The sequence below is a fragment of the Delphinapterus leucas genome, chromosome 6 (genome assembly GCF_059928025.1).
Source record: "Delphinapterus leucas isolate spDelLeu-1000000601 "Yukka" chromosome 6, BTC_Dleu_Yukka2, whole genome shotgun sequence".
Lineage (NCBI taxonomy): Eukaryota > Metazoa > Chordata > Mammalia > Artiodactyla > Monodontidae > Delphinapterus > Delphinapterus leucas.
Window position 1 is genome coordinate 114,027,536 of NC_143134.1, and position 17,844 is coordinate 114,045,379.

Below are 17,844 nucleotides of genomic sequence, written 5' to 3' on the forward strand. Positions count from 1 at the left end.
TGGGTATCAATAGTTCTTTCCTTTTTATTTCTGAATAGTATTCCAGTGCATCGATGTACCATAGTTTATCTATTCACCATTGAGGGACATTTGAGTTGTTTTCAGTTTACAATGATTGTAAATAAAACCACTGTGAATATTATCATATAGGTTTTGTGTGGACATAGGTTTTCATTTCTCTTGGGTACATATTTAAGAGTGGGATTGCTGGGTCATATGGTAAGTGACTATTTAACTTTATGTAAAACTACTATTTTCCAAGGTGGTTATACCTCACTTTGTTTTTAAGTTTTTTAAAGTAACTTATTTTATTGTATTCTACAAAAACATCTCTCCACCATGGGATGGAAAGTGAAAAAAAAAATCCAGCTTGGTTCCACCCCATAGTTAGTTTGAGAAGCTCTAGTTTGGGAGAAGTCAGTAGATGAAGTATTGGGGTAAAGGCTTTTAAGCAGAGAGAACAGCACGTGCAAAGGCCCAGGGGAAGGAGAGGGCTTGGCACACCTAGAGAACTGGGAGCATGGGATGGGGCAGGGGGCAGCTGGTGAGCCTTGACGCTGGGAATGGAGTCAGGAACCAGATGGTGCAAGAAGAGGCTGAGTTGGGACTTTATCTGGCATGGGGTGTGGGAGAACCTTTGAAGGATCTTAAGCAAGAGAGGAAAATGATTTGATTTACATTTCAGAAAAGTTCCTCTGGCTGGGAGTGGCATGGATGCCCATGTGGGTATACACGTATGCATTTTTTATTGTGTTTCTGCATGGCCGTGTGTATGTCATCTGTGTTTGGTGTTTTGGGGTGGGAATGACTGTGAGTGGCTATGAATGTGGGCTGCCAGAGCCACAGCGGGAAGGAGGCCTGACAGTGGCAGGCACGGGCTCCTCCTGCAGGCTCCCAGGCAGCTGAGGATCAACGAGTGGCTCCTCCCAGGGTCCCCCTTGGGGCCTCTTAAGAAGCCATGCCTTCCAAAGGGACCAGCTCCCAAGAGTTCAGCTTGTTTTGTTCAACAAACATCACTGGGGGCCCTCAGTGCCTCCATCGCTACCCTCTGGGATGCCCCCTCCCCCATGCCAGGCTGGGGGTAGGTGACTTCCTTTGGCTGCAGTCTCAGGACCTCAAATCAGGTGCAGCATCAGACAATGTTCAGAGAGCAAGACCCCTTCCTACTGAAAGGGTTAATATCTTTACTCCATAAAAGGCTTGTGCAAGAAAGACATGAAACCCAGGAGTTATAAAGAAAATGATAAGCAGATCCAACTCCACAAAAATAAAATATTTTATGCAGTGAAAGGTACCAAAGAAATTTAAAAGACAAACAAATTGACTGGGAGTTAGTATCTGTAATTTATATTGCAGACAAAGAGTAATATCTATAATATATAAAGAGTTCCCACAAACAAATAAGAAAACAGCAGCAATCCAATAGTAAAATGGGCTAGAAATATGGTCAAGTATTTCAGAAAGAACTATTACAAATGGTCAGTAAACAGATGAAGAAAACTTGAGCTCATTAGTAACAATGAAAATTAAAACATGTGAGGAAACCACTTTTTGCCCAACAGATTTACTAAACTAAAAAACTGGTGATATTCAGTGATGGAGTGGGGTGGGGAAATGAGCACATTCATATGCTGTTAGAGGAAATGTAAATTAATTTTACATTAATTGTAATTAATTAAGGGGACAATTTACTAATATCTATCGAAATGAAAAGTATGTATATTCTATCTGCCAGAAATTCCACTGTAAAAATTTATCCTACAAAATTACTAGCACATGCATGCAAGGATCAGGTTACTCCCTACAGCATTGCCAGTAATACAAAAATATTTGAAACAACTTAAATGTCCTTCAGAAGAATTATGGTTGGATAAATTGTGGTATATCTACAACTCTGGAATACAATAGCACTATCAAAAAAGAATAAAGTAGATGTATATTACTGATATAGAATCTCTAATATGTTTTCTAATATGAAAAGCAAAATTTACAACAATATGTGTTAGATAATTCTACTTGTGCCTCTGAACAATTCTGTGTGTAAATGGGCTTAATAGTTTGAAAATTATTAATGTACTTTAAAAATAAAATTCTGATCTTTGCAACAGTTGGTCAGGGAACATCCATTGGCCTGGGGGGAATTGGGGACATTATAGAAGAAGTAAAAAGAGAAAGGCACATTCAACTTCAGACATTCAAAAATAGGATTTTGTAGCTAGACGATAGTCAACTACCTGTAGCTCCTATTTATCAATTAAAAATTTAGCCATGTGGTTAGAGTTGGGAAAGAGGAGGTGACACTGGGGAAATCCTACCCCAAAGATGGAGCAGTGAGAGAAAGGCAGGAAGGTAGTGAGGCAGCGAGACAGGAGGGCCCCAGTTTCCACCTTTTGGGGCCTGGCTTAGAGGGATGGCAGTGGGTTTAGGGGGTAAGTGAAGGGATGTTATAATTAATAACAAAGAGGCTATGGCCTCCACTCCCCATTTTCATCTCAGGAAGAGATCATCTGGGGATGCCACCTCAAAACCTGGGCTGTGGTACCCAGGCTCTGAGATGACCCTCATGGTCATCTTCTGGCTAATCCCTGTTGGGACCAACTCTCCTGGAGCTTGCTATGGACTGAATTGTGTCCCTCCAAAATTCATACGTTAGAGCCCTAACCCACAATGTGACTGTATGTGGAGATAGGGAGATAAGGATTAAGGTTAACCAAAGTCATAAGGAGATTCTGAAATTTCCTGAAATCCCATGTGGTGTGGAAGTTGAGGCGAGAGCTGGCAGACCTGCCAGAGGGCCTCTGAGCCTCAGTTTCCCCATCTATAAAATGGGGGATGCTAAGAGTACCTCCCTCCTAGGACCGTAGTAAATATTCAATGAGAGAATCTATGTAAAGCATGTAGCACAGTGCCTGACATGAAGTCAGTGTTAACTTTTGTGTATAACAAACTCCATCATGAGCATGTATTGCCTTTAATGATTTTGAGAGGTTAAAAGTTCAGAAAACCCCAAAGGACAGTACAATAACCATTCAGAATTACGTCACCTAGATTAAAAACAAATAACTTTTTGGTCACATCTGCTTCAAATCTTTTTAAAATTAGACAGTAATATATGCATATGTTCTTCCTTCGAGAAATGAACCCAAACGTTGCAGATGGAGTTGGGACCCTCCTGACCACTTCCCAAGTCCCACTCTTCCCCCCTTTCCCCTGGACAAGCTTCAGCAGGAATGTGGTGTGTTTACCTCTGGCCCAGTTTTTTTTCCCCAATGCCACTTGCGATGTCACCTGCACAGTTAGCCCCACCTCCAGGGTCAGCAATACAGAGTCACACACAGTGTCACCTGTAGAGTCAGCCGCACCACCCCGTGTCAAACCACACACACCAACTATGCATCACCTGTGTGTAGTGAGGCTAACTCACTCATGGTGTCACCTGCACACAGCCACGCAGTGTCCCCAGCTCAGTGACACACAACCCCACAGTCACCTGCCCACAAAGAGCCACACACAACGATTTGCCGTCCCATACTCCATCCGTTGCGCCGCGTGGTGTGACATCACACACGATGTCAGGGGACACAGGCAGACCCCTCCCTCCGCGGAGCCCCGCCCACAGGCCTCACTACACCTTGGGCACTGCCGCAGGCCAGCCTGGGGCCTGGGTCTTCCGGCTCGGAGGCCTGGACCCAGGCCCTGCCTCCGCCAGCAGGACCACTATTCAGGCTGCATCTCAGTGGGCTGAGGAGGCCCGGGCGCTGCTGCGGAAGCAGAGCAGATGCAGAGAAAAGGCTTTGTTCTTCGTGGGCAGGTCATTAAGAGGAGCTGGAGCCCCTCTGCCTGCCCCTTCCTTCCAACAAAGGAACAAAACAGCGGCTATTTGTAGATTCGTGTTAAACTCCCTCAGACCCTGGAGTGGGGAGTCCCGTGAGAGAGGCATTTGTGAGGGCTCTAATGGCCAGCCGGTGCGGCCCGGCTCTCCAGGCAGCTGGCCCGCATCTCCGCCAGGGGAGGAGCCAGCCCGGGAGGTTCCTGAGACAAAGAGAGGGCCGAGACAATGAGAACAATGCCTGGGCTCTGGGGAGCATCCCACTTGTGCGAGGAGGTCCCACTGGGCACAGGGTGTGGGCATCAGGACACTCCCTCCCCCCCTGTGGGACCCCCAGGCACCTCACAGGCCCCATTTCCCGAAGGAGGCTACCCGGGATGAGTCGTTTGCCTGGCAGCGCGTGGGCTCTTCCTACTACACACACATCATGTGATGGGCAGCTTGGGGATCATCCAGACCTAGGAATGAATCCCAGCTCTGCCCCTTAGAGCTGTGTGGCCTCGGACATAGGTTTCCTCACCTGTAAAATGGGAACGATCATTCTCACCTCCCAGGAGTCTTGTGAGGAGTCCAGGAGATAAGAACTGGGCACATAGTAGGTCCTCAGCCCGCTGAGCTGTGAGCTCCTCGCAGAGCAATGCCTCAATTTCAACACTGGGCTGGAGAGCCCAACATGCTGCCTGGCACACAGTAGGTGCCATTGAAGAGGTTACTTAAGGGTTCTTACTAGCCTTCCGCCCTATAGGCTTGCCCCAACTTGGGTCACCCTCTTTCCAAGCCCTGCTACCAGTATTCTCTTGGAAAGAAATTTGCCAGAACCAAGCCACTGGTCAGCGAGTGTCACCTCCCCGGACTGGACTGGACTGGACTCCCTGTACTGCAACGACAGCGCCTGGCCACCAGGGGGCGCAGTCTCTTAAGGTTTCCACACCAGCCGGAGTCGTTCCCACTCCTCAGGGGCCTGGAGGGCTGGAGACCGTACCGCTCACCGGATGAGGTACCTGTCCACCCCGTCAGCCAGAGATCTTGGGGCCGTTCTCCTAGAACGCTGTGGAGGAGCAGCATTATAACCAAGACTGTAATCTCACAATGGTTAGAAAGAAGCACTTTTCAGGTCTGACCTGCTTCTCCCACTTTGCAGTGTCCTGTCCCCACAGACTATGGTGACCCACTGCTACCCATGCTTACCCCACCAGACTTCAGGATTCCCTGTTCTGTCACCCTCCCCTCCCCAGAGAAGCCCAGACCATCAGAGCCAGAAGGTCCTCAAGTTGATCTGAGTGTCTCCCACCCCATTTAACAGATGGGAAAGCTGAGGTCCACAGAAAAGACCCCAGGAGTACACAGTGGGGAGGTAGCTGGACCAAGACCAAAACCCGGGTTCTCTTTTCCAACTTGTGCCATCTCATGCATGAGCTATTTTACTCTTGTTCTAGGGGAAGGAAAAAAGGAGAAGGAAGATTTTCGAGGCCTTCTTATGCTGTTCAGATCTTTGGCCTTACTCTGTACCTGCATTATTTCATTGAATCCTCTACTAACCCCTTAGATAAGAAGTTGTTTTCTCCAATTATGGATGAGGAAAGTGAGGTCACACGAGGTTGCCCAAAGTTTCACAGCTAAGAAAGAGCAGCGCCGGTATTTGTCCCTGGGGCTGTCTCATTCCCACATTCTTTCTGCTCCGTTAGGTAGAACCATATAACATTGCCATTCCCATAGGTCAAAGTTTTAAAAATACCTGCTATTATATGCTTAAGCTCGATACTGTGCCAAAGAGACTCTCTTATCCTGAAGGAAGGGGTCATCAGTTGGAATATTCTGGTGGCAGCGGGGGATGGGAGAAAGATTTCTTTGGGAGCAAAACACCCTAAGGAGATGACTGTTGCTGGAGAGATTGTCTCCTGCAACCCCAAAGCCCAGATCAGGATTCTGGAATGGCCAGTTGGCTCTATAGGCCCCAGTTCAAGGACCTCTGACCACAGAAGGGTCATGCATCTTGGGCAGGAGGAAAATTGAGGAGGGTCTTGAGGGGAGATATGGTCTCTCCGGCTATGTCAGGGAGACCCCTTGGAAGAGAGATAAACCCACATGATATAAATTTAGGATGTCACATAATGTCACAGAATATCATGGCTAGAATGCCATAGAGTGCTGTTGAATGTCAAGGAATGTCGTAAAATGCTCTGGAATGTCAGAGAATGTCACAGGATATCGTGAATTCTTGTAAATGTCATAAATTGTTGTAAATGTCAAAAGATGTCATAGAATGCTGTAGATGGTTGTAAATGTCATCGGATGTCAAGGACTGCCTTCCAATGTCATCTTAGAATGCTGTAGATGGCTGTAAATGTCATGGAATGACTTAGAACGTCATCCTAGATCTCCTAGACTGTGGTAGGCTGTTACAGAATGTCAGCATCAGAGAATGTCAGCATCACAGAATGTCATGGAAAGTTCCAGTCAGTTGGAAAAGACTTTGGGTTCCAGGTTCACCTGCTCATTTTGCAGATGGTAAAACTGAAGCCCAGAGGAGAAAAGGGGCTTGTCTAATGAAGCTCACCCAGATAGTCACTAGCAGATGCAGACTTAGCATCTGGGTCTCTGGACTCCCAGCCCAAGCAGCCTCCCTTGGCTGAGGCTCCTGGGGACTAATTAACCCTGTGATGGAAACAGTGGTGTCCAGTGGGTATTCAGCAAATTTCCCAATTGTGGCTGGCCCTAGCCCTATGTCAGGATGGGAAATTAACTCCACGTGTGGGGCTTTCTGGTCTGGAAAGCAAAATAATGAGGTCTCTACACTGAAATCAACAACATTCCCTCTCTGCAGCAGAGAGAGGGTGGGTGTGTTGGGGGAGCTCTCAGAGACCTCTCCCAGGCCCTGGGCCCGAAAAGGTGCCCTCAGGCTGTCCTGGGAGCCGCTCCTTGGCAGCCAAGGACTCAGAGGTGCCCAACTTTGTAGACAACTCTTGGCGGAGACTCTGGGACCCAGGAGCCTGCGTGTGTGTCTCAGAGGTGGGAGAGCAAGGAAGGGACTCTGGGAGGGTCTTTCCAGCCAGATGTCAGGCTGGTAGGAAGGACATCACTTTGGCTAAACTGATTGCCCTGAGTGGAATAGAAGTTATCAATATGAATCCAAAAAGTCATTCTACTGTCTCGGCAGGCTGATGGGTGAGGGGTCATGGAGGTGGGTGCGAGATGGCAAGATGAAAGTGTCTTCAGGAGGTGGTCTTCCCTGGTCTCTGCATCCAACAGGAAACTCCACCCATGATAGGACACACTCTGCTTCCCTCCTTTTGTCCCCAAGCCCCAAGTCTCTCCCTCTCCTTCTCCCCGACTCTCTCCTTCCCTCTTGTGAAGATCCCCACCCAGAAATAGCTTGCCCCCCTCCAGGCTCCTGGGTGGGCCCCTTGGTCCTACGAACCACCCCGCAGTTTCTCTGATCCACACAAATGGACAGAGCCCTGAAGCTCTCTGCCCTCAAAGGGGAAGTGAATCAGGGAGATTCCAGGGATCTGCCTCCACCCTCACCGATGCAGAATCCCCTTCCCCTGGCTGCTGGTCTAGGGACCTTTCCAGGCCCAGAGCCAACCCGGGGTGTCCCCAGCCCTGAGGGGAGAGTTGGCAGGAGCACTGAGTCAGCTTGCCAGGGAAGGTCCCTGTGGCAGACACTGGAGCTGGTCCAGGCTGACCACAGCCTCATCTCAGCTGAGCTGGGGAAACTTCGCCCTGCGGGGCTAGGCTGGCAGTGACTCAGAGCCTTAGGCACCCGACCTCTTAGCAAAGCCTTCCCTTCTCTCTAAGGGTTTGCTCCCTGCAGCTGCAAAAATAACAAGGTCCCAGCAGAGTCTGGTGGCAGAGCTGAGTTCAGGAAGGGGCACAAAGAACGTACAGGAGGAAGAGGGTGCAGAGGGGCTCAGGCAGGGCAGGCCATGCTACTGGGGGATCCGGGGGTGATCAACGGTGATACAGGACCACAGGGGGAGCTGTGGGGTTGGCCCCGCTCTCGTCCATACTAATGAAACTTTCTAGTGGTGCACACACGTGTGTTGCCTGAGACTGTACATTTGCATGCGGACACGTGTACCCAAGTTTGTGTCCTCACCCCTGCGGGGTTCTGTGTATGTATGTACCAGTGGGTGTCTGCAAGTCATTTTTCACGTTGGAGTGTATGTGTGTGTAAACCTGGGTGCATTTCCATGTGGGTGGATGTGACTGTGCACGTGTGTGTATCTTAATATAAAGATGGCGGTCTCAGCGTCACAGCTGTTGAGAAGATTTCATTTAAAAGACAGTGGAGAGCTCTACCCCGGACTCAGGAAGGCCTGGGTTCAAATTCTGCCGGTGGCACCTTGGGCAGGTGATTTAGTGTCTGTGAACTTTAGTTTTCCATCTGTAAAATGGGGACAATACTAGTAGCACCCTCATAGGGTTACCGTGGAGTTCTAGGGAAACAGGGAATGTAAAAGGGCTTTGTGAACTATAAAAGGCTGACAGGGTGTGGGAAAAGACAGGTGATACGGGGCTTGCAGTGAGTCCTGAGGATAAATACGGTAATACTATTCAAATCGCATGTGAGACTCGTATCAGGAATAAGAGAATAATAGAAGGAAGTGTGAGGCCCTAATATGCCCGGTCTCTGGTGTACATGTTGGGGACAGTATTTATTAATGTGCCAGTGTCAAGTGCATTACATCCCCTGCCCGGGCCCTCCATCTGCCATTTGCCAACCTGGTTCCCAGATCTTGAGTCATGAAGAGTAAGAAGAATGGGTATAGGAGACAGGAGCAGAGAGAAGGAAGGAGAGGCAAGAGGCTGAGATGATGTACATGATAAAGAACTGGGAGGAAGGGAGAAGAAGGAGAGGGAAACTGGAGGGGGCATCATGGGGAGTGGGTGTGGAAAAGGCAGTGTGAGAGACTGGGGAGAACAGAGGGGTTGGTGAGAAGTTGCAGTGTGAGCTTTAACCTGGATCCCCTTTAATGTTCTTGAAATTCAGGTACAGGCTGGAATTCTTAATATCCTATTGGACGGCTGTTTCTTGTGTCTTTGAATGTGATTCTGGGCTGAGATTGGACCATTTGGGGCCACCACCTATAGTCTAATCAGCTATGTCCAAGTCTGCCTCTGGTGGGAGAAAAGTTTGGGGAGAAGGGGATCATTGTGAGCTAGGCAGATCCCTCCAAAGGTGTCTTCCAACGAGGGGCACTCCCAATCCTTGGTGCCAGAGCATCCTCCCTGGGCAGGTGCTTCTCTATCTCCCCAGGGAAAGAGATGGAAAGCCTGCTTGGAAGTCCCAAGTGGCCCTCGGAACCCTGGGGGCAGGGCCACTTGGGACTCCCAACCTCAAGCCAGGCATGCTTCATCTGCATACGGTCTCTGCCTCAAAGAGCTTATATTCTAGTAGCAGAGACAGAAAACACAACTCCATAAGACATGGCAAGAGTAACAATAAAGGCGTTACAAGGCTGGGTGGAGGGGAAAGTGTTGGCCAATTCACCCAGGAAAAGAAAGGGAGCCACAGGGGTGGTGAACTTCAACTTGAGTCTTGAGGTCTGAGCCAGAGAGTGCCAAGAGGACATGGAGGGGAAATGTGCCCTGGGGAGGCTGGAACAGGCTGTGCAGAGGGAGGGGCGTGAGGAGTCTGGCACGTAAGGGAAAAGGCGGGGGCATGAAGCGTGGGACATGAAAGGGAGGGTCCAGATCAGGAGGGGCTGGGGGAGGAGAGGATTTGGGGAAAGAACATCAGAGGCCAGATCAGGGAGCACTTGAATTCCAGGGTAAAGGGAGAGGATTGTATCTTGAAGCAATGAGGAGCCTTGGAGAGATGTGGAAGGTTTTAATCAGGGAATAATGGAATCAAGATGGCATTTTAGAAAGATTACTCAGCCTGCTGGGCGGGACACAGAAGAGGAGATGGGAGGCAGGAAGGCTGTCAGTGATGAAATAATAGAGAACATCCATTGATTTATGTGTGTTATTTCACCTTACCTTTTCCACAACTCAAGGTAAGATCAATATCCTGGTTTTATAGATGAAGAAACTGGGACTCGAGAGATGAAGTGAATTTCCTAAGGTCACACAGCTTGCAACCCAGATACGTCTGATGCCACAGCCCTCGTTCTCAGTCTCTGAGCCTGGGGTGAAGTGCATGGGCTCTGGGTCCAGGCTGCCTGGGTTCTAGTCTTCACTAGAACATGTGACTCTGACATCAGGCTGGCAACTGACAGAGCTCTGGGCTTCAGTCCCCTCATCTGTAAAGTGAGGTTAGTAATAGCGTCCACCTCACGGGGGCTTGAGAATCAAGCGAGCTGATGCATGTAAAGGGCTCGGCACAGAGCCTGGCAGGCAGTGATCACGCACTGTGTCACGTGCTGTCCATCACAGAGCCACAGCCATGAGCTATTCGGCCTGGGCAGGCAAAGTGGCTCTGGGCAGGAGAGAAGGGGGAGGACTTGAGAGATGTAGGGGGCGTAGTGGGTGGGACATGGCGGGAGGGCAAGGAGGGAGGAGTGGAGGATGTGTCCTGACTATCTTGGGGGCTCTGGGCAGTTGGCAGGGCTCTTCACTCACTTGGGGGACTGGAGGATGAGCTCAACCTGGGGATACTGCATCTCCAGCTCCTGTGAGAATCCTGCACCCACCCACCAGTACCCACCTGCCTCTGCAGCCTAGGAGAAGACCCATGAGCTTCCTCCTGGCCCTGACCCTCACTCATACAATGACCTATTCTGAGCTGAGTCTCCCAGGAGAGCCCCATGTCCTTGGCAGAGTCTAGGGACAGACCTGGTCTCACCAAGGCCAGCCAGAGGCTGTCTCCTCGCCAGATCTGGGGTCCCCCATCCAGCCTCAGAGACACTCCCATCCCCCTGCTGGACTCCCAGCAGAAATCCATGCTGAGTGGGCCTGGCGGCCCTGCAGGGCAGGTGCACTTAGAGGCCTTGGATCTTTTCCTTGTGTGATTCCAGTGTTCTCCCTGAGTCAACATGAATACCACTACCAGAAAAGTAAGAGCTTCTTTAAAAATGTAAGATTTCCTCCTAGTATGTCATTTGGGGAGTGTTTTCAGTGTTTTAGAAAGAATAGATATATTTGTGAAAAAGCCTGGCCACACATGTTTCTTTCTTCTGAGCCTTCTACTATAAATGCCATTACAAAAAATTTAAAAGAAAAAAATCAGGCAAAAGGTACCAAATAAGAGTCCCTGTGGGTGGGGTTGTGTAAATTAGGGATGAAGGACCCACTTTTGAATTCGGACAGCCCCGGTTGTGAATTCCTGCTAGGTCTTTCCACATCTTGAACAACAGGCAAGTTATTTTCATCTGTTGGAGCCTCAGTTTGTTTATCCTCTAAATGGGCATGGGAATTCTGCAGTATTTTCTGAACCCAACAACCAATTCTCCAGTTCTCCAGACACCCACTGGTGTCCAATAATTCAACTCTATTCTTTTTTTAAAATATTTATTTATTTATTTGGTTGCATGGGGTCTTAAGTGCAGTAGGTGGGCTCCTTAGTTGTGGCTCACAGGCTGCTTAGTTGCGGCAGGCAGGCTCCTTAGTTGTGGCATGAGAACTCTTAGTTGTGGCATGCATGTGGGATCTACTTCCCGGACCGGGGATCGAACCCGGGCCGCCTGCATTGGGAGCGCGGAGTCTTAACCACTTTGCCACCAGCGAAGTCCCAATTCAACTCAATTCTGACACTACCTACCTGGAATTAGCATCAGGTCCCACAAGTTAAAGGTCTGACAAGACTGCCCCCACCTCCGATGCCAGATGCATCTGTATTTCTGACCGACTGGCTATAAATTGGTGGTCTCACGACCCCTATTTCAGTTCAATAATTTGCTAGAACAGCTCACAGAACTCAGGAGAATACTTTACTTGCATTTTCTAGTTTATCATAAAGGCTATAACCCCAGAACAGCCAAATGAAAGAGATGCATAAGGGTATGGGGATGGGGGTAGCCCAGAGCTTCCATGCTCTCTCCAGGACCCTCCCAGCACCCTGATGTTCCTGACAAGTGTAGACAAGAGGAATAAAGAAGCCAACGCCAGAGGGTGAGGCCCAGAGTGAGGGCTCGAGAAACGCGGGCCTCTGTGAAATGCTGTGCCTGCTGGAACCACAGAGTCAGCAGACGGAAGGGCAGGAGGGCTGGGCCGGTCAGGGACAGGTGGCATGGGGTTGACCTGGTGTCTGGTATGTGCCTTATTCTCTTCTTTCCCCCGAAAATTAAATCATCTTTAAATAAAAGTAGTCTATTTAAAAGATTCCTTGGAAACAAAAAGATTCACTGGACAAGGTTCAGATTGTACAGAAACATGAAAGAAAACAAAAGTCAGAAAAAGCCCATGTCTAGATATTAACTAATAACAATATTTTGGTATAGTTTCATCCATAATCATTTCTTTCACTGTATTTATCTATCTATCCATCTGTCATCTGTCTATTCATCTGTCTTATCTACCAACCTACCTTTCTATCCATCTATCATTTATCCACCCATCCATCCATCCATCCATCCATCTACCTACAAAAAGGCATCACTCAATAAGTTCAGTCTGCCTTTTCACGTTATGTGTGAGCATTTCCCATGTTATCTAACATTCTCCTATAACACCTTTCCCTATTTTTAGGGAAACATAGTTTCTTTTGTAAAAACCTTCTTATTATAAGATAAAATAGAGAGATAGAATCTGCACAGCACAATGTATAGCTTAATGAAATAATAAACAGACACCCTTGTGGCCACCACCTGGTTCAAGAAAGAGAACTTAGCCAGCTTCCCAAATGCCTCCCGGTGCCCTGCCCAGTCACAGCTGCTTCCTTCCCTGCAAAAGAGCCACTACCCTCATTTTTATGTCAGTTACTCCTTTGCATTTCTTTGTAGTTTTATCACTCTAGTGGATACACTTAGACACTATAGTTTAGTTGGACATTTAAAAAAATGCAATATGCCTAAATTCTTTTAATCTACAGCTTCCCCCTTCATCTTGTTCTTTTCCTTAAAATCTATGTGTTGAGGAAAGCTGCCCGTTTGGCCTGTAGGGTTTTCACAGTCTGGATTTTGTTCAGTACAATTCACCACGTCCTCTGTCTGCTGTAGTTCCTGCAAACTGTCTTCATTTTTAATGGTCGTGCCATGATTTGTAATCAATGCCTTTGGATTGCCCAGCTTATTTATTTATTTATTTTTGCGGTACGCGGGCCTCTCACTGCTGTGGCCTCTCCCGTTGCAGAGCACAGGCTCCGGACGCACAGGCTTAGTGGCCATGGCTCACGGGCCTAGCCGCTCCGCGGCATGTGGGATCTTCCCAGACCGGGGCACGAACCCGTATGCCCTGCATCGGCAGGCGGACTCTCAACCACTGCACCATCAGGGAAGCCCTATGCAGACTTCTTAATTGCAGCATGCAGACTCTTAGTTGTGGCATGCATACGGGATTCCCCAACCAGGGATCGAACCAGGGCCCCCCTGCATTGGGAGCACAGAGTCTTACCCACTGGACCACCAGGGAAGTCCCTTTTTAGTGATTTTTTTTTTTAAGGATATTTATTTATGGCTGCGTTGGGTCTTCGTTGCTGCGTGCAGGCTTTCTCTAGTTGTGGCGAGCAGAGGCTACTCTTCCTTGTGGTGCTTGGGCTTCTCATTGCGGTGGCTTCTCTTGTTGTGGCACGTGGGCTTCAGTAGCTGTGACACGTGGGCTCAGTATTTGTGGCGCATGGGCTTAGTTGCTCCGCGGCATGTGGGATCTTCCCAGACCAGGGATCGAACACACGTTCCCTGCATTGGCAGGTGGATTCTTAACCATTGCTCCACCAGGGAAGTCCCCCTTTTTTGTGATTTTTATACTTACTTTCTTCATTTCAGTTTTCAACTAGGTTTGTTGTTTTTTTTAAGTCCCTTTGACAAAAAAGAGTTATTATTTTTAAACCTAAAAGAGCTCATTTGATCAGTAAAACTCTCTAAAAAGTCAGTGGAAAAGTAGGCCAAAGACCTAAAAGATAAATCACATTAAAATAAAGGCAAATGGCCAGTAAAAAGTGAAAATGTGGCCTTCCTTTTTAGTGAGCAAAAAAAAAAAGCAAATTAAAATGACAAAATACCTTTCTAACTTCAATAAAATAAATTTTAAAAAAAGACAAAATATCGTCTTTTGTCTATCAAATTGGCAAGGATTTTAAGATGTTAAAAATGCCTAGACAGGGCTTCCCTGGTGGCGCAGTGGTTGAGAGTCCGCCTGCCGATGCAGGGGACTCGGGTTCGTGCCCCGGACCGGGAGGATCCCACATGCCGTGGAGCGGCTGGGCCCGTGAGCCATGGCCGCTGGGCCTGTGGGTCCGGAACCTGTGCTCCACAACGGGAGAGGCCACAACACTGAGAGGCCTGTGTACCGCAAAAAAAACCAAAAACAAAACACCCAAAAATGCCTAGACAGGGACTTCCCTGGTGGCACAGTGGTTAAGAATCTGCCTGCAGGGGCTTCCCTGGTGGCACAGTGGTTGAGAGTCCACCTGCTGAGGCAGGGGACGTGGGTTCATGCCCCCGTCCGGGAGGATCCCACATGCTGCGGAGCGGCTGGGCCCGTGAGCCGCAGAGCAGCTGGGCCCGTGGGCCATGGCCGCTGAGCCTGCGCGTCCAGAGCCTGTGCTCCACGACGGGAGAGGCCTCGGTGGTGAGAGGCCCGCGTACCGCAAAAACAAACAAAACAAAAAAACCAAAACAAAACAGAAAAAAGAATCCGCCTGCCAATGCAAGGAACACGGGTTCGAGTCCTGGTTTGGGAAGATCCCACATGCCGCGGAGCAACTGTGCACCACAACTACTGAGCCTGCACTCTAGAGAGCCCACAAGCCACAACTACTGAGCCCACATGTCACAACTACTGAAGTCTGCAAGCCTAGAGCCCGTGCTCCACAACAAGAGAAGCCACTGCAATAAGAAGCCCGTGCACCACAACGAAGACCCAATGCAGCCAAAAAATTAAAAATAAATAAATTTATTTTTAAAAAAATGCCTAGACAGTGTGACAGGCTGCCATTTATTCCCTCAAAAACATCCTTTCTTTCTTCCATCACAGCAGAGTTGTAGGTGGGCACATGCACACCCACCTAGAGACTATATTTCCATGCTCCTTTGCAACTAGGTATGGCCATGTGACTAAATTCTTGTCAAAGGAAGTGCTAGAAGTGATGCGTTTAATTTTAGTTTCACTTGTACTAGTCAGGGTCCCAGCAGGAAAGAGACGGCATCCTCAAATTGGGTAAACTGGGGAGAGCTAAACATAGGGACAATTTATGAAGGTATGGGCAGTGTGTAATAAAGAACTTTGCTGGCCTTTATCTCTGGTTCCCGGAAGGTAACCACCAAATCCTTCTCATTTCCTGAGTGATAGGAGCATCTTTGTTATTCATGATGGCCTCCTCAGACCACATATGATAGTTTATGCTAGTAAGGTGGCTTGTGGTGGGCCCTTAGAAAGTTTATGTTAATGGGATGACTCAGGATGGAGGCTGACCATGCCAGAAAGTCAACCATGTGATTAGAGGGTTGAGGCTTTGAGCCACATGACAAAAAAGTATCCGTGAAGAAATAAGTATCAATTAGCCAGCAAGAGTCTGTCCACTTGAATTTAATCAATGTCCATATAATTATTTCTAACTCCCCTTTCCCACTGCTTGAACTTGGGTCTGATTTCCTGTCTCTAAGACCTGCCCCATCTTCACTCTGTCCCAGGTGTGATACCTAGGTTGATATTGTTGGATTCCCATCCCCTACCCACACTTTCACTCATGATTTACAGGATGCTCTAATGTTCATCACAGCTTCTCTGATTCTGACTCCCACAATTGCCTGGGTTCTGGTCTTGTTAGATCCTACATCATAACAAATTCTAACACTTCCCTTTCAGAATTATTTACTTTCAAACTATTCTTTTCTCATCCCTTAGCATAGTCTGGGTCCTGTTTATTTACAAGGTGCATCTCTGGTAGCGTTGGGAAATTTGGTCCTAATGAACAATGGTGGCAGCGTGAGAAGTGGCAGGATCCATCGCAGGGAAATTCAGACCAAGTTTCAGCACCAAGGAGAGCTCTGAGGGAACAGGATGATCTCGTACTGACAAAAGTTTTTTATCTTGGGAAGCTCATGAATACCTCTATAGGTCACATCTACAGGAAAGAGTTGTATACCACTGGGGTGTCAAAGTGTTTCACCTTTTATGCTAAGTATGATGGACGGGTAGTGTCTGCCCAAAGTGTCCTATTGGAGAGAACTGTAAAACCTTGTATAATTTCAACAGGATATTGTTCTAAGATTGATTAATGATGTCTGCCACAGGTGGAAAATGAGTAAGCTACGGAACGTTTGTTATTCGTTTGTTATTCTTTTGTCTAGTCTAGCTCTTAAGGTACATATAGAAATTTTATATATGTTTTGCTATATCTGTCTATATTTTCCTTTTAGGTACTGTTTGCTTTTTACTTTATTTTATTTTTTTGTAATGAAGGTTTTCCTGCCATGAGATTATGAAAATATTCTTTTACTAATTTTTTGTAAAACTTTTATAGTTTTTTTATTTTCATTTTTGGCTGCATTGGGTCTTTGTTGCTGCACGTGGGCTTCCTCTAGTTGCGTCCAGCAGGGGTTACTCTTCATTGCAGTGCCTAGGCTTCTCATTGCAGTGGCTTCTCTTGTTGTAGAACACCGGCTCTAGATGTGCGGGCTTCATTAGTTGTGGCACGTGGGCTCAGTAGTTGTGGCTCGTGGGCTCTAGAGCACAGGCTCAGTAGTTGTGGCGCATGGGCTTAGTTGCCCTGCAGCGTGTGGGATCTTCCTGGACCAGGGATTGAGCCCATGTCCCCTGTGTTGGCAGGTGGATTCTTAACCACTGCACCACCAGGGAAGTGCCTATAGTTATTTTTTTAAATCCCATATGTTTTGGTGGTCCACTGATATCTTCCCTCATCAATACCACAAAGCTTTCATAGATATAGCTTTGCATTTGGATAGATTATAGTGGTCTCTCTTTTTTTTTTTTTTTGCGGTACACGGGCCTCTCACTGTTGTGCTGTCTCCCGTTGCGGAGCACAGGCTCCGGACATGCAGGCTCAGCAGCCATGGCTCATGGGCCTAGCCGCTCCGTGGCATGTGGGATCTTCCTGGACCGGGGCACAAGCCCATGTCCCCTGCATCGGCAGGCAGACTCTCAACCACTGCTCCACAAGGGAAGCCCCATGAAGTCTCTTTAAAAAGTCTCTTTTTAAGGTTTCTTGTATATATTGCCTCCTCCAATAAACTTTAGAATCAGCTTGAAAATTCCCATTAGAATTTTAATTGGGATTGCATTGAATTTATAAATTAATCTGGGGAGAACAGAACTTTTGTGGTTTAAAAATCTTCTTCAGGAACACTTTATATCTTTCTTTAAGTATTCTTTTACTTACATCAATAAAGCTGTGCACTTTTCTTTATAGAGGCTAGACACCTTTCTTATTAAGTCTATTCCTGAGTACTCTACACTTTTTGATACTATTGTGAGTGAGATTTTCTGTGTAAAATGTTATAATTGGTTAGTACTAATGGTTTGGAAAGTCATTGATTTTTGTATGTTGTTCTAATATCCAGACTCTTTACTAAATTCTCCTACTAGTTTATCACAGGTTTTCATCATTTTCCCTCTTGGATTTTCTACACTTATTGCCTTCAAACAGTGAGAGTTGGTCTTTGCTTTTCAATATTAATACCAAATCATCAATCTATCTTATATTTTATGTCTTTAAAGGTAAGTTTCAGGCATCAGTACACCTCATCCTTAAGCACTTTAGCATGCATATTTTTAATTAGTATTCAATATTTGTTTATGAGTCTTTTTCCTTTTGAATATTATACTGTTTCATGCATAGTGTAAGGATCATACAACAGTATGTTTCTAATTTCTCTCTCCCATCCATTGTGCTATTTAGTCATACATTTTATTTTTTATATGCTATAAACACACAATACATTGAATTTTGTATT